This window comes from Pseudophryne corroboree, chromosome 4, assembly GCF_028390025.1.
Source record: "Pseudophryne corroboree isolate aPseCor3 chromosome 4, aPseCor3.hap2, whole genome shotgun sequence".
Classification (NCBI taxonomy): Eukaryota; Metazoa; Chordata; class Amphibia; order Anura; family Myobatrachidae; genus Pseudophryne; species Pseudophryne corroboree.
Window position 1 is genome coordinate 299,081,375 of NC_086447.1, and position 24,456 is coordinate 299,105,830.

The 24,456-nt window shown below is 45.8% G+C and overlaps 1 protein-coding gene across 4 annotated transcripts in view; it reads right to left on the bottom strand.

Moving 5' to 3' along the window:
* PLD1 (phospholipase D1) overlaps positions 1-24,456 on the bottom strand; it is a 497,457-nt gene that overhangs the window by 118,604 nt on the left and 354,397 nt on the right. The window lies entirely within an intron of this gene.

A 24,456-nucleotide genomic window follows, 5' to 3' on the forward strand; every position in this document is an offset into this window, starting at 1 on the left:
TTTTGTACATGAAACTGTATTAATAAATAGTGGCGGGTATTAAAAGATAAATTCTATTGTGCAAAAAAAACACTTTTCATTAGTGATTATCGATACACGCCCGAGATTTAAAACAATGTTCCTGATTCTGATTTTGGAATAAAGAAACGGCAGGTAACTGTGCACCTGGGTAAAACCATGTTGCAATGCAGGTGGGGCAGATACAGTATAAAATGTGCAGAGATTTAGATTTGAGAGAGTGTGTCAAAAAAATATTTGAGAGAGTGTTAAAATAAAGCTTCCCAGTATTTGGTGGCTACATGCAAAAGTTGCCAGAATTTACCATGCATGCAAAAACAATGTACTTGCACCTCTTGCCTTGCAACAAAGTTTGTCCCTTTGCACAGTTACTGTACTTGCTCTTTCTTACTTTATTTCCAAATTAATTAATTAAATGTTTAATATGCTTGAGATGGGTGGATAGTGGTGTGGGCTTAATGTTCGTCATTTTCCAGAGGTGAGGCAGCTTGTTTGACCATACCTCCCAACTTTTGATGTTGTGAAAGAGGGACACACGCGCTCCCGGAAAGGGGACGTGGCCTAAGAAAAGAGGGTGTGGCTTCGCGGGAGGACCCCGCGATCGTGGGCCACGCCCCTGTTTTCATCACTGAGGGGGCATGCCCAGCCCTCTGTGAGCTGCTGGCATGCCCCCTCTCCCTCTGTCTGCACTGAATAGACGCTGGGGGGGTATCAACAACAGGCCCTTAGAATCCTGGGGCGCATTAAGCCTAATGGAAAAGACGGCCATGACGAAATACACTACATACCATGTGTAGCAGGGAACCTCAGCTATAGTTAGTCTGTTCCCCTCAGAAAATCTGCTCTAAAACACTCTTTTACTTGACTGTACACACTAAGATGGAATCCTAGACATACTGTACCTAGACGTAGGTGTTTACACTGGCCCTGAGCACACGCTATGGGATAAATGTAACAGAGCACATTTACAGCAAGTTTCCCACAGGTTGGGAGTAAAAGTCTGGGATGCAATAGGTGGCAATTTAGAAAATACCAACATAATTCACGAGCAATTTTCATTGAGTGGCCGCGAGCCTTGAAAAATTGTGTAAATCAGAAAGCGAGTTTCATTGCATAGTGCATTTTCTGACAAAAAGCGTTGTATAGGCTGTCATTTGGGTTCAACCGTAGCCTTATATTAGCATTGTTTATGCATACTACCTTTTGATAGGTTTGGGAAGGAGATAGTTGAATGAGATAGAGCAATGGCAAGAGGTTCAGCTGTTGAGGTACGTTACAATATATATATATATATATATATATATAGCAAGAAGTAAAATAGCTGGCACTCTCAGTATAATCAACCACCGGGGTGCCTTCCAATGCAGGAAATAACGTTAATATAGTCCCCTGGGTGTAGCTATGCACACTCAACCACCCTCCAGGGACCAGGCGGCACTCCACGGATTTTTTGAAAAATAGCTTTTATAAATTAATCAAAAGTTCAATACATAGTGCAAAAAACAAACCGACGTTTCAACGCCTCACAGGCGTTTTTTTCAAGGTGCACAGTGCTAGAAGAATAAAGAAAAACAAACCAAAGAACAGAAACCACAAGTGTACTCACCTAAATAGGCACCTCGTGTATGGTCTCACCTCATCCCGCTTCCGGACGCCAGTGGCGAGCCACATCCGCGCTCCGGGGCTGAGTCAGCGGCGCCCGTCAATGACGTCATACCGTTGCCAAGCTCTTTATTGTCTTTAATTGGTTCTTATGGTGTCTGTTTCCATTGCTGCATGCCTTAATTATTCATTCTCCTGTGTCTCCTGATTTTAATCGTTTTTTACTTGGTTTTAAGCACTCATGCACTTTCTATCTAATGTGAATGTAATTGTCTCCCCTCTCCGTTTAGCTTCCTGGAGCTGCGGCTTGAGTACGCACTGCGTCTGGTTGCTTGGCAACGGTATGACGTCATTGACGGGCGCCGCTGACTCAGCCCCGGAGCGCGGATGTGGCTCGCCACTGGCGTCCGGAAGCGGGATGAGGTGAGACCATACACGAGGTGCCTATTTAGGTGAGTACACTTGTGGTTTCTGTTCTTTGGTTTGTTTTTCTTTATTCTTCTAGCACTGTGCACCTTGAAAAAAACGCCTGTGAGGCGTTGAAACGTCGGTTTGTTTTTTGCACTATGTATTGAACTTTTGATTAATTTATAAAAGCTATTTTTCAAAAAATCCGTGGAGTGCCGCCTGGTCCCTGGAGGGTGGTTGAGTGTGCATAGCTACACCCAGGGGACTATATTAACGTTATATATGTATATATATATATACACACACACACATACACACAAACAGGAAATTCAGCACTCACCATAGCAAGCTCACTTGTCCTCACAACATCAATAAATAAATGATGGGGGTTTAGTTAGTGAATTGGCCAATGCACGGAAGCCTGCAAGCTGCTCGCCAAGGTACCACACCATCTTGCAGGTCCTACACTATCACAGAGTCTCAAAATTTAAACCAAGTAGGCATATTTGCAGTTATATTATGTGTGATACAGTTGCCAGGTTTTCATTTTTAAGACTTTGTGATAGTGTAGGACCTGCAAGAAGGTGGGATACCTTGGCGAGCGGTTTGCAGGCTTCCGTACATTGGCCAATTCACTAACTAAACCCCCATCATTTATTTATTGATGTTGTGAGGACAAGTGAGCTTGCTATGGTGAGTGCTGAATTTCCTGTTTGTATGTATTTGGGTAGGTGGCCATGGGCTGCATGCACCCCACCCTATGAGTGGCGAGTGTGGACGATGCACCCCGCTTCTGGGGTGGCGAGTGCTGTGGTTTTATATATTTGTTTGTATATATATATTTATATATATGTTGTTCTGTGCTATAAGGATTAGAATATTTTTTGTGAATTCCATTTTGATTTATGTAAATATTTTGTGTTTACTCAGATTTAACATTCTTTACTCTTCTAAAGACCACACACTGTACGACACACTATTTATTTATTTTTTAAAACTTGTGTTTAACAGGTAGCAGTAATATAGAAACATAGAATTTGACGGCAGATAAGAACCACTTGGCCCATATAGTCTGCCGATTTTTTTTATCCTTTAGGTAATCACAACCCTTTTTGAACCTTAATTCTTTGAAAGGATATTCATATGCATATCCCAAGCATGATTAAATTGCTCTACAGTCTTAGCCTCTACCACCTCAGATGGGAGGCGATTCCACTTATCCACTACCCTTTCTGTGAAATAATTTTCCCTTAAATTTCCCCTGAACCTGCCTCCCTCCGGTTTCAGTGTATGTCCTCGAGTTCTAATACTTATATATAACACTATACCTTGCAAAGCTAACATACAGAGTTTTACTTCATGTTTTACTTCACTTCCGGCATCTCTCCGAGTACAGTTTTGGGAGTAAGCGTTACACAGTTACCAACATAAAGGGGAAACAGAGTAAGCCCTGCCCCTTACATCGTTAGAGTTGGGTATTTCTAGTGGAATGGTCTGAGGACCAGTGTCTATATGCTTTCAATGTATTAAAACAGGCCGCATATGTGAGCTAAAAAGCCTTGAATACAGACTTCTTCGTTCTCACTGCCCTGAAGACGTGTACTATTTTCTGAGTTATTCTGGTGCATTTCAACTCACTGTTACACTGGGTGAAGTGATTCTTTATCATTGGGAACATCTGGAGGGCGGCAGTCATTGTGACAAGACTGATAAAGGCACATTTCTGATGGGGTTGCTGTAAATCTCATTCTATTACAGAGATACTTGTGAGAAAAACACCACAATCACAAGAGTTTTGCAAAATCAAAACCTATGCGTTCCCCCCCATGAGTAAACCTAGGGAGATTTGTCTGGCAGCTCCTTGCTTGCTCTCTGCTATACATTCAGTCCAGAGCTAGTTTGCAGCCTGGATTTTTTCCCCTTCTTTCCTCCTTTGAGGTCTGAATTCTCTGGACTGTAACTGCTGGGCCATGGGAAAACAAATTGTGTATTACCATAGGGGTGAAATGTCATTTTGCTCCATGAGCACTGTTGAGGTTATTCAGGTTTATTAGCAAAGCAAAAAAAGTTAGCAATTGGGCAAAACCATGTTGCAGTGCAGGTGGGGCAGATGTAACATGTGCAAAGAGAGTTAGATTTGGTAGGTTATATTGTTTCTGTGCAGGTTAAATTCCTTACTTTCTATAATGCAATTTAGATTTCAGTTTGAACACATCCAACCCAAATCTAAATCACTCTGCACATGTTACACCTGCCCCACCTGCAGTGAAACATGGGGGGTCATTCCGAGTTGTTCGCTCGGTAAATTTCTTCGCATTGCAGCGAATTTCTGCTTAGTGCGCATGCGCAATGTCCGCACTGCGACTGCGTCAAGTAAATTTGCTATGAAGTTAGGTATTTTACTCACGGCTTTTTCTTCGTTCAGGCGATCGTAATGTGATTGACAGGAAGTGGGTGTTACTGGGCGGAAACAGGCCGTTTTATGGGCGTGTGGGAAAAAACGCTACCGTTTCTGGGAAAAACGCGGGAGTGGCTGGAGAAACGGAGGAGTGTCTGGGCGAACGCTGGGTGTGTTTGTGACGTCAAACCAGGAATGACAAGCACTGAACTGATCGCACTGGCAGAGTAAGTCTCGAGTTACTCAGAAACTGCACAGAGCAGTCTTTTGGCAATATTGCGAATCTTTCGTTCGCAATTTTAAGAAGCTAAGATTCACTCCCAGTAGGTGGCGGCTTAGCGTGTGCAATGCTGCTAAAATCGGCTTGCGAGCGAACAACTCGGAATGACCCCCATGGTTTTGCCCAACTGCTATCTTTATTGGTTTGCTAACAAACCTGAATAAGGCCCTGTGCCTGCAACAACAAACGAGAGAAAGTAAAAGCGCTTGTATAAACGATACATTATGGCCCTGGGCCATGCCTCCTACAAGCTGTAATACATTTAAACGTCGCTGTCAGTACACTTTGCTGTCATTGTATTTGTCCCTGGCAACTTTTGTAGCCTTTAGATTCTAGTTTGGAACTTGAGGCTTTAGTTCGCATGTACATATATAGAGTCCCTTTGTTTGCCAGCGCTTGCTGCATTGGGAGGTCTGATAAAGAGGCATTGATGTAATGCAGATAGAATAAAAATTGCTCAGTGCAGAGAGACAAGCTACAGTCTGTAAATATTCAGAAAATAATACACTGTTATTTCACCCAGCAGCCACTGACGTAATACCCGCCCCCATGCCATTAGGCCACTCCCCAGTTTACAGTACTGTAAAGCTATTGTCACATGTTACTGATCAGAGGGCTTTTAGAACAGATAAGGGGATTATAAATCAGATACAACAAGAATGACTAAATGGTACACACGTAATACGTCCTTCATAGAAAAAAAGTCCCATAATAATGGTATTATTAAACAGGTGTCTCTAAATATTCTTATTAAATACAACAGGGAAATAAATGAGACTAGAGGGCCTTTAAGTTTATCAGAAAAGTATGAACATCTTTCTCATACAGGATGCTATAAAAATGCTACGCCATATTTTAACTGTGCTATATAATGACGGGGAGCCCCGATGTTTTTTCAAGTACTATACATTTTCCTGAATGACAAAAGGAAGAAATGTTACCGGCACGCTAAATAGTGTCTAATTATTTTTTAAATGTTAGGTGTGTGATTTCTTCAAATATTTAGCATTGTTACGGAAGGATAGTTTCCATCTGTGTACCAACTGTACATGCAGTATTTAACAGGTATGTGTGAGCAACAAATTCTAAACACAAATATGGGAAATCACTCTACTTTATAAAGAACTGAACTATCGTTTTATGTTTTTGGCAGATTCTATTACCATAAACACAATTTCCCTGCAGTAGTGTAATGTTTCCCAGTACTCCTCTACTTAGCACTGTTTTTGGACAAATTGGTGACTTCGAAACATTCATCAGGTCATGTGAGTGATTGGGGGGGATCCGGTCTGAAGATCGACAGTATCTAGGTCGACAATGTTTAGGTCGACCACTATAGATCGACAGTCACTAGGTCAACATGGATGGAAGGTCGACAGGGTTTCTAGGTCGACATGTGCTAGGTCGACAGGTCTAAAGGTCGACGTGAGTTTTTCACATTTTTTTTCTTTTTTTGAATTTTTTCATACTTAACGATCCACGTGGACTACGATTGGAACGGTAAAGTGTGCCGGGCGAAGCGTTAGCGGAGCGAAGGCACCATGCCCGAAGCATGGCGAGCGAAGCGAGCCATGCGAGGGGACGCGGCGCACTAATTTGGGATCCCGGTCACTCTACGAAGAAAACGACAAAAAAAAAAAAAAAACAACCTCATGTCGACCTTTAGACCTGTCGACCTAGCACATGTCGACCTAGAAACCCTGTCAACCTTCCATCCATGTCGACCTAGTGACTGTCGACCTATAGTGGTCGACCTAGATACTGTCGATTTGATGAACCACACCCGATTGGGGACAAGGTCAACTGGACAATTGCCATCTCAGAGAGGCTATCATCTACCACAGTTCTGGGAAAGAGTCTGTAAGAATGTGTGGCTTCACAAGGCTGTGCTATCCAAACACTTGCACATTCCTGTCCCAGAGATACTGCCCCCCTGAGATACTGTTGAGTTCCAAGATGTGGGAAAATCCTATTTGTCTTTACAGCTAGACAAAACATTTCCTAGGCTGCCGCATTCTACAGTAAAAATGAAATATGTTTTTAAAGATTTTTTTTCTTATTGCAAAAATCGTAAGTTTCTGTTACATTTGTATAAAGTTGAAATAAAAAAAAGAGGTTCAAATGAAGTTTAGGAATTTTACAGACCTCATATTTGTCTGTTGTAACAGTAATAGAAATAGAGCTTCAGAAGCTGTATAAAGAGATGAGATCATTTATCTAACAACAACAACTTCTCAAATATACGGCAATGTACAGTAGTTATGTATTGCTTCAACAGCTAACAGATGTACTGCTTGGGTGGCACTTAACCTTACTGACTTGCTGCTATAGGTGCGTAAGATATGTTAAATCAGAATTCCAGTGTTTGGTAAAATATTTTAAGTAGAAACTGATCTCCAAAAGTCATTAATTCTCGGGACCAGCAGATCCCTTGATGTCTTATACTTCTCAGTTAGTTCCTGCTGGTAGTGTGCTGCTGCAATGAGGACTGGCCAGGCCGTGTTGCAGACACTGCAGGACTCTCCTTGTTCCTGCTTATTTAGGGGTCATTTATGAAGCACACCTGGTGCACACCGCAATACATTTTGGTTTTGCACAATGGATTTCAAAGAGCAATACTGCAAAAATGGTCCCCAGTTATAGAATATAATGAGTCCCAAAGACTACCTGCTTTTTCCCTGAACCCATGAATCTTGAGGGAAATATATGCACGCTGTGGGGCTAAGCTTTTATTTATAAAGCACCACAAGGGTTCTGTAAAGTCGCAAAGGAGAAACATAAGTACAGACAAAGCTACTTTGCTGTTACAGTGACTACCTGTTGATTTTTATTTTTTTAAGCACAGATAATGATCTGTTGCATTTCCTGAGACAAATGAATGGAGGCTGATCAGTTGTGATATCTAGCTCTGCCCCACCTAGCTGTTTAATGGTAACACCTTCCTGGCTGGGGTGCTGTACAAAATGCACAAACCCTGCTAGCTGTCACGGGATCCGGTCTGAAGATCGACAGTGTCTAGGTCGACAATGTTTAGGTCGACCACTATAGGTCGACAGTCACTAGGTCGACATGGATGGAAGGTCGACAGGGTTTCTAGGTCGACATGTGCTAGGTCGACAGGTCTAAAGGTCGACATGAGTTTTTCACATTATTTTTTTATTGGATTTTTTCATACTTAACGATCCATGTGGACTACGATTGGAACGGTAAAGTGTGCCGAGCGAATCGGTAGCGGAGCGAAGGCACCATGCCCGAAGCATGGCGAGCGAAGCGAGCCATGCGAGGGGACGCGGTGCACTAATTTGGGATCCCGGTCACTCTACGAAGAAAACGACACCAAAAAACAAAACAAAAATCCTCATGTCGTCCTTTAGACCTGTCGACCTAGCACATGTCGACCTAGAAACCCTGTCGACCTTCCATCCATGTCGACCTAGTGACTGTCGACCTATAGTGGTCGACCTAAACATTGTCGACCTAGATACTGTCGAAAAAACGAACCACACCCAGCTGTCACTGCTGGCAAAATAGCCAAGGGCTCCATCATTTATTCAGATTCCTGACATAGGGGGTCATTCCGAGTTGTTCGCTCGGTAAAAATCTTCGCATCGCAGCGATTTTCCGCTTAATGCGCATGCGCAATGTCCGCACTGCGACTGCGCCAAGTAAATTTGCTATGCACTTAGGAATTTTACTCACGGCATTTTCATCGTTCTGGCGATCGTAATGTGATTGACAGGAAATGGGTGTTATTGGGCGGAAACAGGCCGTTTTATGGGCGTGTGGGAAAAAACGCTACTGTTTCCGGAAAAAACGCAGGAGTGGCTGGAGAAACGGGGGAGTGTCTGGGCGAACGCAGGGTGTGTTTGTGACGTCAAACCAGGAACGACAAGCAGTGAAATGATCGCAGATGCCGAGTAAGTCTGAAGCTACTCAGAAACTGCTACGAGGTGTGTAATCGCAATATTGCGAATACATCGTTCGCAATTTTAAGATGCTAAGATTCACTCCCAGTAGGCGGCGGCTTAGCATGAGCAAATCTGCTAAAATTCACTTGCGAGCGAACAACTCGGAATGACCCCCATGGTTACAATGCCAAGGAACTATCCACAGGAAGAATCAAGTTTCAAGCACTTCCAGGTAAATCACAGGTACCATATTGAGGACCAAGCCAGCGGCGTCCACACACAGCACGTAGAAGAGATATGGAGTTCGAACAAGTGGCGTAACAAAAAGCACAGAGGTACGCACCACCACCACCAACAACAAATCCTACACAGCCAAGTTTCTGTGGTGGACAAAAATCAGGAAAAAAGATCCTTTATTATTATTACCCTTTATTTATATGTCACCGCAAGGGTTTTGCAGTGCCTTACATAAACAAGTGAGCAAAACAAGAACACAGCAACTTACAGTACAAGAAGTACAATGTAGAAATGTAACAGAAGACATTTTATATGGACAAAGTGACAAAGTTCAAGGTCGATGGATGCCTAGTATATGCCCATCAGGTGGGCGTGGCTTAGGATGCCTGGTGAGGCAGTTGGCCTATCAGGTCTCATATGTAAAGAGGTGACAGGTAGGTCTCCCATTTGTCAAGGGGAATAACTGATACTAACTGCCTCTTCATTGGGAGACATTGACCCTCCCTCCCATCCCGATAGCTGAGTGTCGGCTTGTCGGTAGGTGGCAGATGGGACGGCCTATGGGTTGATTTTGTGACCAAGTCTATTATGCTCTGGGTGCCTTGTGGTGGTCAATGGTAGAGGAGTGAGAACCCTGTGAGAATGGGGGACACCGCCGGGCCAGGCGGGCTCCCCTTTCCCTATGAGCTGGTACATTGGCAGGCACCCCACCTTTGGGCATGGTGGCGTAGGCAGAAAGCAACCACCCTGCCCACAGTTGTCCCAAAAAGTAGAGCGGCAGGAGGCCGGTACGGTTATGACACCCCTCACAGGAGGTCGAGCTGGAACTTGGGTCCACTTGTTTGTTATACGTGGTTTGTTATTACACATGCATCATTCATATAGGCTGTCCCTTTCCTGGCCACCATACTTCTTTAATAATCTTAAATAAAAAGCTGACCTATTGGTTATTCGGCAATTTTGTGGTCCATCTCAATTATTTCGTAGGTGGAGTGCTTGAGAATGCATGGAAGCAGGAATTAGGCCGACAGAGGTTTAGTACAATGTAGGACAAGTACATGGTATATAAATATTTCTGCATCAGCGGACATGGCACTGAAATAAGCATCAGGATGGCAGAAAATAGAATTTCTCTGACGTCCTAGTGGATGCTGGGGACTCCGTCAGGACCATGGGGATATAGCGGCTCCGCAGGAGACAGGGCACAATAATAAAAGCTTTAGGATCAGGTGGTGTGCACTGGCTCCTCCCCCTATGACCCTCCTCCAAGCCTCAGTTAGATTTTTGTGCCCGACGAGAAGGGTGCAATCTAGGTGGCTCTCCTGAGCTGCTTAGAATAAAAGTTTAAGTTAGGTTTTTTTATTTTCAGTGAGTCCTGCTGGCAACAGGCTCACTGCTACGAGGGACTTAGGGGAGAGAAGTAAACTCACCTGCGTGCAGGATGGATTTGCTTCTTAGGCTACTGGACACCATTAGCTCCAGAGGGATCGAACACAGGCCCAGCCATGGAGTCCGGTCCCGGAGCCGTGCCGCCGACCCCCCTTGCAGATGCCGAAGTTGAAGAGGTCCAGAAACAGGCGGCAGAAGACTTTCAGTCTTCATAAGGTAGCGCACAGCACTGCAGCTGTGCGCCATTGTTGTCAGCACACTTCACCAACAGTCACCAACTGTCACTGAGGGTGCAGGGCGCTGGGGGGGGCGCCCTGGGCAGCAATGTATAATACCTTTTTATGGCTAAAATACATCACATATAGCCCTTGAGGCTATATGGATGTATTTAACCCCTGCCAGATCTCACAAACTCCGGGAGAAGAGCCCGCCGAAAAGGGGGCGGGGCCTATTCTCCTTAGCACACGGCGCCATTTTCCTGCTCAGCTCTGCTGTGAGGAAGGCTCCCAGGCTCTCCCCTGCACTGCACTACAGAAACAGGGTTAAAACAGAGAGGGGGGGCACTTATTTGGCGATATGATTACATATATAAAAATGCTATAAGGGAAAACACTTGTATAAGGGGTTGTCCCTGTATAATTATAGCGTTTTTGGTGTGTGCTGGCAAACTCTCCCTCTGTCTCCCCAAAGGGCTAGTGGGGTCCTGTCCTCTGTCAGAGCATTCCCTGTGTGTGTGCTGTGTGTCGGTACGTGTGTGTCGACATGTAGGAGGACGATGTTGGTGAAGAGGCGGAGCAAATTGCCTGTATTGGTGATGTCACTCTCTAGGGAGTCGACACTGGAATGGATGGCTTATTTAGGAATTACGTGATAATGTCAACACGCTGCAAGGTCGGTTGACGACATGAGACGGCCGGCAAACAAATTAGTACCTGTCCAGGCGTCTCAGACACCGTCAGGGGCTTGTAAAAACGCCCATTTACCTCAGTGTCGACGGTGAAGAAACAAACGTATTTTCCTTTAGGGCCACACGTTTCATGTTAAGGGCAATGAAGGAGGTGTTACATATTTCTGATACTACAAGTACCACAAAGAAGGGTATTATGTAGGGTGTGAATAAACTACTTGTAGTTTTTTCTTAATCAGATAAATTAAATGAAGTGTGTGATGATACGTGGGTTTCCTCCGATAGAAAATTATTGGCGGTATACCCTTTCCCGCCAGAAGTTAGGGCGAGTTGGGAAACGCACCTTAGGGTGAATAAGGCGCTCACACGCTTATAAAAACAAGTGGCGTTACCGTCTCCAGATACGGCAGCCCTCAAGGAGCCAGCTGATAGGAAGCTGAAAAATATCCTAAAAGTATATACACATATACTGGTGTTATACTACGACCAGCAATCGCCTCAGCCTGGATGTGCAGCGCTGAGTGGGCTTGGTCGGATTTCCTGACTGAAAATATTGATACCCTTGACAGGGACAAGATTTTATTGACTATAGAGCATTTTAAGGATGCATTTCTATATATGCGAGATGCGCAGAGGGATATTTGCATTCTGGCATCAAGAGTAAATGTGATGTCCATATCTGCCAGACGACAGTGGTCAGGTGATGCAGATTCCAGACGGCACATGGAAGTATTGCCGTATAAAGGGGCGGTCCATCGGACCTGGTGGCCATGGCAACAGCTGAAAAATCCACCTTTTGTTACCCCAAGTCACATCTCAGCAGAAAAGGACACAGTCTTTTCAGTCTCAGTCCTTTCGTCCCCATAAGGGCAGGCGGGCAAAAGGGCCAGTCATATCTGCCCAGGGGTAGAGGAAAGGGAAGAAGACTGCAGCAGGCAGCCCATTCCCAGGAACAGAAGCCCTCCACAGCTTCTGCCAAGTCCGCAGCATGACGCTGGGGCCGTACAAGCGGACTCAGGTGCGGTAGGGGGTCATCTCAAGAGTTTCAGCACGCAGTGGGCTCACTCACAAGTGGACTCCTGGATCCTACACGTAGTATCCCAGGTGTACATTGGAAATTCGAGACCTCCCCCTCACAAGTTCCTGAAGTCTGCTTTACCAACGTCTCCCTCCGACAGGGAGGCAGTATTGGGAACAATTCACAGGCTGTATTCCCAGCAGGTGATAATCAAAGTACCCCTTCTACAACAAGGGAAGGGGTATTATTCCACACTATATTGTGGTACTGAAGCCAGACGGCTAGGTGAGATCTGAAATATTTGAACACTTACATACAAGCGTTCAAATCAAGATGGAGTCACTCAGAGCAGTGATAGCGAACCAGGAAGAAGGGGACGATATGGTGTCACTGGATATCAGGGACGCTTACCTACATGTCCAAATTTGCCCTTCTCACCAAGGGTACCTCAGGTTCGTGGTACAGAACTGTCACTATCAGTTCAGACGCTGCCGTTTGGATTGTCCACGGCACCCCGGGTCTTTACCAAGGTAATGGCCGAAATGATGATTCTTCTTAAAAGAAATATGGACGCTTTCCTGATAAGGGCAAGGTCCAGAGAACAGTTGGAGGTCGGAGTAGCACTATCTTAAGTAGTTCTACGACAGCACGAGTGGATTCTAAATATTCCAAAATCGCAGTTTTTTCCGACGACACGTCTACTGTTCCTAGGGATGATTCTGGACACAGTCCAGAAAAGGATGTTTTCTCCCGGAGAAGAAAGCCAGGGAGTTATCCGAGCTAGTCAGGAACCTCCTAAAACCAGGAAAAGTATCAGTGCATCATTGCACAAGGATCCTGTGAAAAATGGTGGTTTCTTACAAAGCGATCCCATTTGGTAGATTTCACGCAAGAACCTTTACGTGGGATCTGCTGGAAAAATGGTCCGGATCGCATCTTCAGATGCATCAGCGGATAACCCTGTCTCCAAGGACAAGGGTGTTTCTTCTGCGGTGGCTGCAGAGTGCTCATCTATGAAAGGGCAGCAGATTCGGCATTCAGGACTGGGTCCTGGTGACCACGGATGCCAGCCTGAGTGGCTGGGGAGCAGTCACACAAGGAAAAAATTTCCAGAGAGTGTGATCGAGTCTGGAGACTTCTCTCCACATAAATATACTGGAGCTAAGGGCAATTTACAATGCTCTAAGCTTAGCAAGACCTCTGCTTCAAGGTCAGCCGGTATTGATCCAGTGGGACAACATCACGGCAGTCGCCCACGTAAACAGACAGGGCGGCACAAGAAGCAGGAGGGAAATGGCAGAAACTGCAAGGATTCTTCGCTGGGCGAAAAATCATGTGATAACACTCTCAGCAGTGTTCATTCCGGGAGTGGAAAACTGGGAAGCAGACTTCCTCAGCAGGCATGACCTCCACCCGGGAGAGTGGGGACTTCATCGGGAAGTCTTCCACATGATTGTAAACCGTTGTGAAAAACCAAAGGTGGACATGATGGCATCCCGCCTGAACAAAAAACTAGATATTGCGCCAGGTCAAGGGACCCTCAGGCAATAGCGGTGGACGCTCTGGTAACACTGTGGATGTACCAGTCAGAGTATGTGTTCCCTCCTATGCCTCTCATACAAAAAGTACTGAGAATCATAAGAGGGAGATGAGTAAGAATGATACTCGTGGTTCCGGATTGGCCAAGAAGGACTTGGTACCCGAAACTTCAAGAGATGTTCACGGAAGACCCGTGGCCTCTACCTTTAAGAAAGGACCTGCTCCAGCAGGGGCCTTGTCTGTTCCAAGACTTACCGCGGCCGCGTTTGACAGCATGGCGGTTGAACGCCGGATCCTGAAAGGGCATTCCAGATGAAGTCATCCCTACCCTGGTCGAAGACAGGAAGGATGTAACCGCAAAACATTTTCACCGCATTTGGCGAAGATATGTTGCGTGGTGTGAGGCCAAGAAGGCCCCTACAGAGGAATTCCAACTGGGTCGTTTCCTACATTTCCTGAAAACAGGACTGTCTATGGGCCTAAAATTAGGGTCCATTAAGGTTCAAATTTCGGCCCTGTCGAATTTCTTCCAGAAAGAACTGGCTTTAGTGCCTGACGTTCAGATGTTTGTAAAAGGGGTACTGCATATACAGCCTCCTTTTGTGCCCCAGTGGCACCTTGGGATCTCAATGTTGTTTTGAGTTTCCTAAAGTCACATTGGTTTGAACCACTCACCACTGTGGACTTAAAATATCTCACATGGAAGGTGACGATGCTATTAGCACTGGCTTCAGCCAGGCGTGTGTCAGAATTGGCGGCTTTATCATATATAAAGCCCTTACTTAATTTTTCATTCTGACAGGGCAGAATTGAGGACTCGTCCTCAATTTCTCCTTAAGGTGTTTTCTGTTTTTCACATGAACCAACCTATTGTGGTACCTGCGGGTACTAGGGACTTGGAGGACTCCAAGTTACTTGACGTTGTCAGGGCCCTGAAAAATATGTTTCCAGGAAGGCTGGAGTCAGAAAATCTGACTCGCTGTTTAGCCTGTATGCACCCAACAAGATGGGTGCTCCTGCTTCTAAGCAGACGATTGCTCGCTGGATTTGTAATACAATTCAGTTTACACATTCTGTGGCAGGCCTGCCACAGCCAAAATCGGTAAAAGCCCATTCCAAAAGGAAGGGGGCTCATCTTGGGCGACTGCCCGAGGGGTCTCGGCTTTACAACTTTGCCGAGCAGTTACTTGGTCAGGGGCAAACACGTTTGCTAAATTCTACAAATTTGATACCCTGGCTGAGGAGGACATGGAGTTCTCTCATTCGGTGCTGCAGGGTCATCCGCACTCTCCCGCCCGTTTGGGAGCTTTGGTATAATCCCCATGGTCCTGACGGAGTCCCCAGCATCCACTAGGACGTCAGAGAAAATAAGATTTTACTTACCGATAAATCTATTTCTCGTAGTCCGTAGTGGATGCTGGGCGCCCATCCCAAGTGCGGATTGTCTGCAATACTTGTACATAGTTATTGTTACAAAAATCGGGTTATTCTTGTTGTGAGCCATCTTTTCAGAGGCTCCTTCGTTGTTATCATACTGTTAACTGGGTTCAGATCACAGGTTGTACGGTGTGATTGGTGTGGCTGGAATGAGTCTTACCCGGGATTCAATATCCTTCCTTATTATGCACGCTCGTCCGGGCACAGTATCCTAACTGAGGCTTGGAGGAGGGTCATAGGGGGAGGAGCCAGTGCACACCACCTGATCCTAAAGCTTTTATTATTGTGCCCTGTCTCCTGCGGAGCCGCTATATCCCCATGGTCCTGACGGAGTCCCCAGCATCCACTACGGACTACGAGAAATAGATTTATCGGTAAGTAAAATCTTATTTTTAATACCTACCGGTAAATCCTTTTCTCCTAGTCCGTAGAGGATGCTGGGGACTCCAAAAGGACCATGGGGTATAGACGGGATCCGCAGGAGCTTGGGCACACTAAAAAGACTTTGACTGGATGTGAACTGGCTCCTCCCTCTATGCCCCTCCTCCAGACCTCAGTTATAGGAACTGTGCCCAGGAGAGACGGACGTTTCGAGGAAAGGATTTTTGTTTAAACTAAGGGCGAGAAACATACCAGCCCACACCACAAACATACCGTACAACCGGAGTAGCAGCAAACCAGATAACAGTATGAATTAACAACAGCAACAAGCTGAATATAATAAATACACAATCCACGTGTAAACAAATATAACCAGTAACAATACAACTGCAAGTAACAGTCCGCACTGGGATGGGCGCCCAGCATCCTCTACGGACTAGGAGAACCGATTCTGCAAAGAAAATAGACAAAGCCGAAATCTGCACTTTGATAGAACCCAATTTCAGGCCTGCATCAACACCTGCCTGCAAAAGGATTTACCGGTAGGTATTGAAATCCTATTTGCTCTTACGTCCCAGAGGATGCTGGGGACTCCGAAAGGACCATGGGGTCGATACCAAAGCTCCAGAACGGGCGGGAGAGTGCGGACGACTCTGCAGCACCGATTGAGCAAATATGAGGTCCTCATCAGCCAGGGTATCAAACTTGTAAAGCAAAGGTGTTTGAACCTGACCACGTAACTGCTCGGCAAAGCTGAAGTGCCGAGACCCCTCGGGCAGCCGCTGAAGATGAGCCCACTTTTCTGGTAGAATGGGCCTTTACTGACTTCGGCAACGGTAGCCCAGCCGAAGAATGAGCTTGCTGAATCGTATTACAAATCCAGCGAGCAATAGTCTGAAGCATACAGGACAAACAAAGCCTCTGTTTTCCTGGTAAGAGCCGTTCTAGTGACGTAAATTTTCAAAGCTCTTACAACATCAAGAGACTTTGGAACCGCCACAGCATCCGTAGCCACAGCACCACAATAGGTTGGTTAATGTGAAACGAAGAAACCACCTTCGGCAGAAATTGTTGACGAGTCCTCAATTCCGCTCTACCCGAATGGAAGATCAAATAAGGGCTCTTGTGAGACAAGGCCGCCAACTCTGACACTCGCCTGGCAGATGCCAGAGCCAAAGACATGACCACTTTCCAAGTGAGAAACTTTAACTCAACCTTACGCAAATGTTCGAACCAGTGAGACATAAGGAACTGCAACACCACTTCAAGATCCCACGGCGCCACCGGCGGCACAAATGGAGGATGGATATGCAGTACTCCCTTCACGAAAGTCTGAACCTCTGGAAGGACGGCCAATTATTTCTGAAAGAAAATAGACAAAGCCGAAATCTGCACTTTGAGGGAACCCAATTTCAGGCCTGCATCAACACCTGCCTGCAAAAAATGGAGAAACTGACCCAAGTGAAACTCCTCCGCAGGAGCTCCTTTGGTTTCACACCACGAAACATACTTTCTCCAAATACGGTGATAATGTTTCGCCGTAACCTCCTTCCTAGCTTTAAGGAGAGTGGGGATGACCTCCCCAGGAATACCTTTACGAGCTAAGATTTGGTGCTCAACTTCCATGCCGTCAAACGCAGCCGTGGTAAGTCCGGAAACACGCAAGGCCCCTGCAGTAACAGGTCCTCTCTTAGAGGAAGCGGCCAGGAATCTTCCACTAGTAATTCTTAAAGATCCGGATACCAGGCCCTCCGTGGCCAATCTGGAGCGACGAGTATCGCCTGAACCCTTGTTCGTCGAACAATCCTCAGCACCTTTGGAATGAGAGGAAGCGGAGGGAACACATACACCGACTGAAACACCCACGGAGTCACCAGGGCGTCCACTGCACTGGCTTGGGGGTCCCGTGACCTGGAACAATACATCGAAAGCTTCTTGTTGAGGCGAGACGCCATCATGTCTATCAGAGGAATTCCCCAACGCCTTGTCACTTCTGCAAATACCTCTTGATGAAGGGCCCACTCTCCTGGATGGAGATCGTGTCTGCTGAGGAAGTCTGCTTCCCAGTTGTCCACGCCCGGGAGGAAGACTGCTGACAGGGCGCTTACGTGCTGTTCTGCCCAGCAAAGGATTCTTGTGGCCTCCGCCATAGCCGCCCTGCTCCTTGTTCCGCCTTGGCGGTTTACGTACGCCACCGCCGTTATGTTGTCCGACTGGGTCAGGACAGGAAGACCCTGAAGAAGGTTCTTCGCTTGCAGCAGGCCGTTGTAAATGGCTCTTAACTTGAGAACATTTATGTGGAGACAAGATTCCTGGTTTGACCATTTTCCCTGGAAATTTCTTCCTTGCGTGACTGCGCCCCAGCCTCGGAGACTTGCATCTGTTGTCAGCAGGACCCAGTCCTGGATTTCGAATCGGCGCCCCTCTAGAAGGTGAGAGCTTTGCAGCCACCAAAGGAGAGAAATCCTGGCCCTGGAAGATAGACTTATTTACGGTGCATGTGCAGGTGAGACCCGGACCATTTGTTCAGCAGATCCCACTGAAACACCCGGGCATGAAACCTGCCAAACGGAATGGCTTTGTAAGCCGCAACCATCTTCCCTAGAACCCGAGTGCATTGATGAATCAACACACTTGTCGGTGTCGCAGAAGATCCACATTTCTTAACAACTGTTCCTTGGACCTCGCCTTTATCAGGAGATCGTCCAAGTACGGGATAATTGTAACCCCTTGCTTGCGAAGGATAACCATCATTTCTGCCATGACCTTGGTGAAAACCCTCGGACCGTGGAAAGCCCAAACGGCAACGTCTGAAATTGGTAATGACAATCCTGCACCGCAAATCTCAGGAAGGCCTGATGCGGAGAATATATCGGGATGTGTAAGTAGGCATCTTTTATGTAGACTGATGCCATAAAATCCTCCCCTTCTAGGCTGGAGATCACAGCTCGAAGAGATTCCATCTTGAACTTGAAAATTTTCAAGTATGGATTGAGGGATTTTAGGTTCAGAATCGGTCTGACCGAACCGTCCGGCTTCGGTACAACAAAGAGGCTCGAATAGAACCCTTCCCCCCGTTGGGACGGGGGAACGGGAACAATAACTCTGTTGACACAACTTTTGTATCGCAGCAATTACCACGTCTCTCTTTCCGGAAGAGACACTGGCAAGGCCGAAATGAAAAAACGGTAAGGGGGCATCTCCTGAAACTCCAGTTTGTACCCCTGAGACACTATGTCTAAGACTCAAAGATCCAAGGCTGAATGAACCCAGACCTGACTGAAGATCCGGAGACGGCCCCCCACCTGCCCGGACTCCCTCAGGGGAGCCCCAGCGTCATGCGGTGGACTTGGTAGAGGTGGGGGAGGACTTCTGGTCCTGGGCGCCTGATCCTGCAGGCGATTTCTTTCCCCTTCCTCTACCCTTTGAAGCGAGGAAGGACGAGCCTTTACCTCGTTTGTATTTATTAGGTCGAAAGGACTGCATCTGTTGATGGGGTGCCTTTTTTTGTTGTGTGGGAACATAAGGAAGAAAAGATGACTTACCCGCAGTAACGGTAGACACCAGGTCAGCCAGGCCGTCACCAAACAAGACACTACCTTTGAAGGGGAGAGCTTCCATAGCTTTCTTGGAGTCGGCATCAGCATTCCATTGATGGATCCACAGCGCCCTCCTGGCCGAGACCGCCATGGCATTGGCTCTTGATCCCAAGAGGCCAACATCCCTCGCCGCATCCTTTAGGTAATCTGCAGCGTCCTTGATATAACCAAGAGTCAAAAGAATATTATCTTTATCAAGGGTATCCATATCAGAAGCTAAATTATCAGCCCATTTAGCAATAGCACTACTCACCCATACCGACGCCACAGCAGGTCTGAGCAATGCACCCGTATTAACAAAAATGTCCTTCAAAGACGTTTCCAGCTTGCGATCCGCCGGATCCTTGAGAGCAGCCGTGTCAGGGGACGGAAGCGCCACCCTCTTGGACAAACGGGATAGAGCCTTGTCAACATTCGGAGAAGACTCCCATTTTTCCCTGTCATCAGAGGGGAAAGGATACGCCATAAAAATTCTCTTGGGACTCTGACACCTCTTGTCCGGCGACTCACAAGCTTTTTCACAAAGAGCATTAATTTCATGAGAGGGGGGAAACTTCACCTCAGGTTTTTTTCCTTTAAATAGGCAAATCCTTGTTTCCTGAACCGTAGGTTCGTCAGAAATATGTAAAATATCTTTAATAGCCACAATCATGTACTGAATACTCTTAACTACCCTTGGGTGTAAAGTAGCCTCATTAAACTCGACATCGGAATCTGAGTCCGTGGGCAATATTTACTAATATTTGTGTTTGAGTCGGTTTGTGTAGTGTTTAAACTTGTTTTGTATCGGGTGCATTTTCATGCAACTTTTTGAATCCATATACGCAAAGTTACGAAGCAGTCGACTTTATGGTTGTCGTGTTTTCCGATGTCACTTATCCAGACTTAATGCATGCCACTCATAATCTGTTGTTTTGAGAATAAAAATACACACAGCACACATGCGACATTTGTTTTTCATAAAGTGAGGGTATGTTTGTATGTGTCAAGGAGACAGACACATTCTGAGTAATGGTTTTGGGGAAAAAAAGGCAAAACATCTATTTATGATTACACAACAAATGAAATAAGCAAACCAAGCTTACCTTAGAAATAGCGATTGATGATCTCTTGCCTAACCTGCCTCCCTACATCTGTACTCCAAGTATCACCAGATGTCTCTAATTCCTCTGCTTGCTGGCTGCTTTCTTCCTCCTCCTCCTCCTCAACATGTGGCAGATGTTGTTGCAAACACATGTTATGAAGAAAGCAGCAGCAGAACACAATTTGAGTCACCTTGGAGGGACTATACAACAAAAGGCCACCAGACTTATCCAGACACTGAAACCTAGATTTCAGCACAGCAAAACATCTTTCTATCACATTCCGCGTGGACTTATGTGCATGATTGTAATTGTGTTCAGCAGGGGTATCAGGTCGGGACAATGGAGTTAGAAGCCAAGAGAAACAGCCATATCCTCCATCACCTAAAAGACAGATATAGTAACGTGATTCATGTTAAGATACAGCAACACATAAGTAACACACTGTGGGGCAGATGTATTAACCTGGAGAAGGCATAAGGAAGTGAAAAACCAGTAATATGTGCAAGGTAATAGAGGCAGCAGACAATCTGTTCCTAAATGTTCATTTACATATTGGAGCTGATTGGCTGGTGCCTTTATCACCTTGCACAGATCACTGGTTTCTCACTTCCTTATGCCTTCTACAGGTTAATACATCTGCACCTGTATTTGGACAAAGTATACGCAGGCCTACACATATCAAATTACATACCCAGCAGCCATCCATCTGGCATTTGTCCGTCCTTAAACTTATCAAAGAGAGATGACTGACTGAGGATGAAGGAGTCATGGCAGCCCCCAGGGTAACCAGCAACAACACTCATTATTTTGAGATTTGCATCACAAACCACCTGCAGATTTGTGGTGTGTTCGAAATGGCGGTTTGTATATATGTGCTGCCTGCCCCTAGGTGGTCTCAGCTGAATGTGTGTGCAATCTATGGCTCCAAGCACATTGGGCATGCCAGCCAGCTCATAGAAATCTACCCTGACGGCATGCCACTAAGACTCCTGGGTAGGGAAGCAGATTGAGGCCTCGATGTGGGGCTGCAAAACAGCCAACACCTGTGTGTATATTTTAAAGAACAATAAACATGAGATTTTAGGACAGAACTGGCCACCGAGAAATTAAAACAAACACAAAACAGAAGAGGTAGTTAGGTATACATCACCTGTGTTAAGATTCTGGAAAATGAGGGCTGTGAGATTCCTATGACATCCCCAGACACAGCCTGAAAGCTGCCAGTAGCCAGAAAGTGCAACACAGCCAGGAGTTTGTGCAGGCCTGAGACAGAGCGAGAGCGTGCTGTCTCAGGGTCTAGGCCCAGTTTGACAAGGTCATACAGACGGAAAATGTTGTTACGATTTAGACGGAACATCTGTATGACCTTATCATCGGACAATGCGTTCAAGTTTAAACGCCCCCTAAAAAAACGGAGGCCTGCGCAGCCTCGGCGGAACCTGTACAACCTGCTGACCATGTTCAGTTTCTTGGCCCTGATTACTTACAGGCTGATGTCTGAGTCTGAGGAATCCCACAGCACACAAAAGATCACTGGCCCACAGTCCTGCTGCCATTTCTGAGTGTAGGTGTATTGAAATGGGCTAACATCCTTTTATAGGCATCCTAATTCAGGTGTGAGTGATTTTTTATTTGCAACATGTAACACGACTGGAAAAAGCAGGTCTATTTTTTTGCCGCTTTTTTTAACGAATCGCAAAAAAATACGACCGCATTTGAACACTCAGAGACTAACACCCAAATACGAATGAATAGTGAATTTCCGTATTCTATGTAATAACAGCCGCGTTTGACCGATGGTCTATTCATTCGTATTTGTGAACGTTGTCATTCAAACCATTACGAATAGTCCAAACACTGCAGAGATTTGTGCTTAGTGAATTCCCGGATTGGGACTTAGAAAAAAAAAACACAAATCGGACAAACTCGGATTCTTAGTAAATACTGGCCCGTGTCGGCATCTGTATCTACCATCTGAGTAAATGAACATTTTTGAGACCCTGAGGGGGTTTGCACCTGAGCCAAAGCATCCTCCATGGATTTTCTCCATGTCTGTGTCTGAGAATCAGATTTATCCAACCTCTTAGACAACAAAGCAACATTAGCATTAAGTGTACTCAACATAGCAACCCAATCAGTAGTCGACTGTCGACAGAGCCATTTCCAGCTCCTTTTCTGCACCCCCAGTAACTTCCTCCAGGGAGGAACACTCAGCCTCAGACATGTCGACACGAAGTACCGACACCCAACACACACACTGGCCAAATAAAGGGGACAGCCTACAGGGAAGCCTGGAGAGAGAAACACAGAGGAAGTATTCCAGCTCACACCCCAGCGCCCATATACTACACCAAAATAATATATGTCAGTAGCGCTGTTAATAACAATAAAAGCACCAAATATTTGTGTCCCCCCCCCCCCCCCCCCCGTTTTTGCTCCCTGTTACTTGCGAGGAGCCTGGAGGTCTGGGCCAGCGTTCTCTGCAGCGGCTGTGGAGAGGGGAAAATGGTGCTGGTGAGCTGTGCGGCTAAGCCCCGCCCCTTCCCGGCACGCTTCAGTCCCGCTCAATTTCAAATTCTTTATACTGGCGGGGGTTTTATATACGGTGCCCGGGCACCGAATATAGCGTTAACCAGTTGTAACAACCTCAGCAACTGCTGCCCAGGGCGCCCCCCCAGCGCCCTGCACCCTGTGAGTGCCGTTGGTGGATGTGTGTGGGAGCATGGAGCGCTGTACCTCATTGCTGAAGTCTTCTGCCGTCACTGAAGTCTTCGGATCTTCTAATACTCATTAGGCTTCTGTCTTCTGGCATCTGTGAGGGGGGTGACGGCGCGGCTCCGGGAACAAGCAGCAATGCGAACCAAGTGATCGAACCCTCTGGAGCTAATGGTGTCCAGTAGCCTAAGAAGCAGAGCCCTTAACTAAGCAGAAGTGGGTCTGACTTCTCTCCCCTCAGTCCCACGATGCGGGGAGCCTGTAGCCTGTAGCCAGCAGGTCTCCCTGAAAATAAAAAACCTAACAACAGTCTTTCCAGAAAAACTCAGGAGAGCTCCCCTAGTGTGTGTCCATTCACTCCTGGGCACAAAGTCTAACTGAGGTCTGGAGGAGGGGCATAGAGGGAGGAGCCAGTTCACACCCAGTCAAAGTCTTTTTAGTGTGCCCAAGCTCCTGCGGATCCTGTGTATACCCCATGGTCCTTTTGGAGTCCCCAGCATCCTCTAGGACGTAAGAGAAACCAAGCCGTTTAGTGCCACTGTAGGGAGTAAGGAGTAGAAGATAATCTAAGTAAGAGAAGGAAAAGTACATGAGGGCAGATGGCCCTACTCATGACAGCATACATACTAAAGGGGAGGTGCAGAAAGACAAGGGTGACACAGATGAGGTAGACAGTGATCGTGATACAAAGGGTTAGGATGAGAGATGGCCTTTAAAAGCCATTCTTGATGCAATCCATCAATTCAAGGCTCTGGATATACAGTACTAAGCACAAATTAGTTTTTTTTGTTAAATACAAATATAAGTACTACTAACCGAAATGTTACAGTTTTGTTAGGAACATAGCTAATAGCATGATAAATAAAAACTTATACAAACAAAATAGTAATAAAAGATAGTACCCAGACTAACAGTAAATGACTGCGCTGCTATTTTTACATTCAGTGCTCACCACTGACATAACGCTGCCCACAGAAATGAGTACAAGACCATTATAAGAGCCACCGAATCACATAAATGCTGGGCATGGACTAATCTTTGGAATTGTTTTATTTAGGATATTCAGTTTTGAATGTAATGCACCTTTAACTTTATTAGCTATACCGCTTGACACAAAAGATTCCCTGCTCTAGTATGTAAGATTTAGAAGACCAGGGGGTAAATTTACTAAGATGAGAGTTCTATTTAAGATGTGATGTTGCCCATAGCAACCAATCAGATTCTACTTCTCATTTATCTAGCACCTTCTAGAAGATAATACCTGGAATCTGATTGGTTGCTATGGGAAACATCCCATCTTAAATAGAACTCCCATCTTAGTAAATTTACCCCCAGGGGTGTTGGTAGTTATCAGTGAATGTAAGAATACTGTGCATATTAGAGTCAGATTCTCTTCAAAGTTCTCAAAATAAGTTTAGGGAGTATAAAAAAATGTTCTCCGATAAAATACTGAAAGTTTATGTACAGCATGATAATTCCCGAAATTCCCAAAAGGAAATAAAAATGGGTATTTGAAGACATGATCGCCACGATTT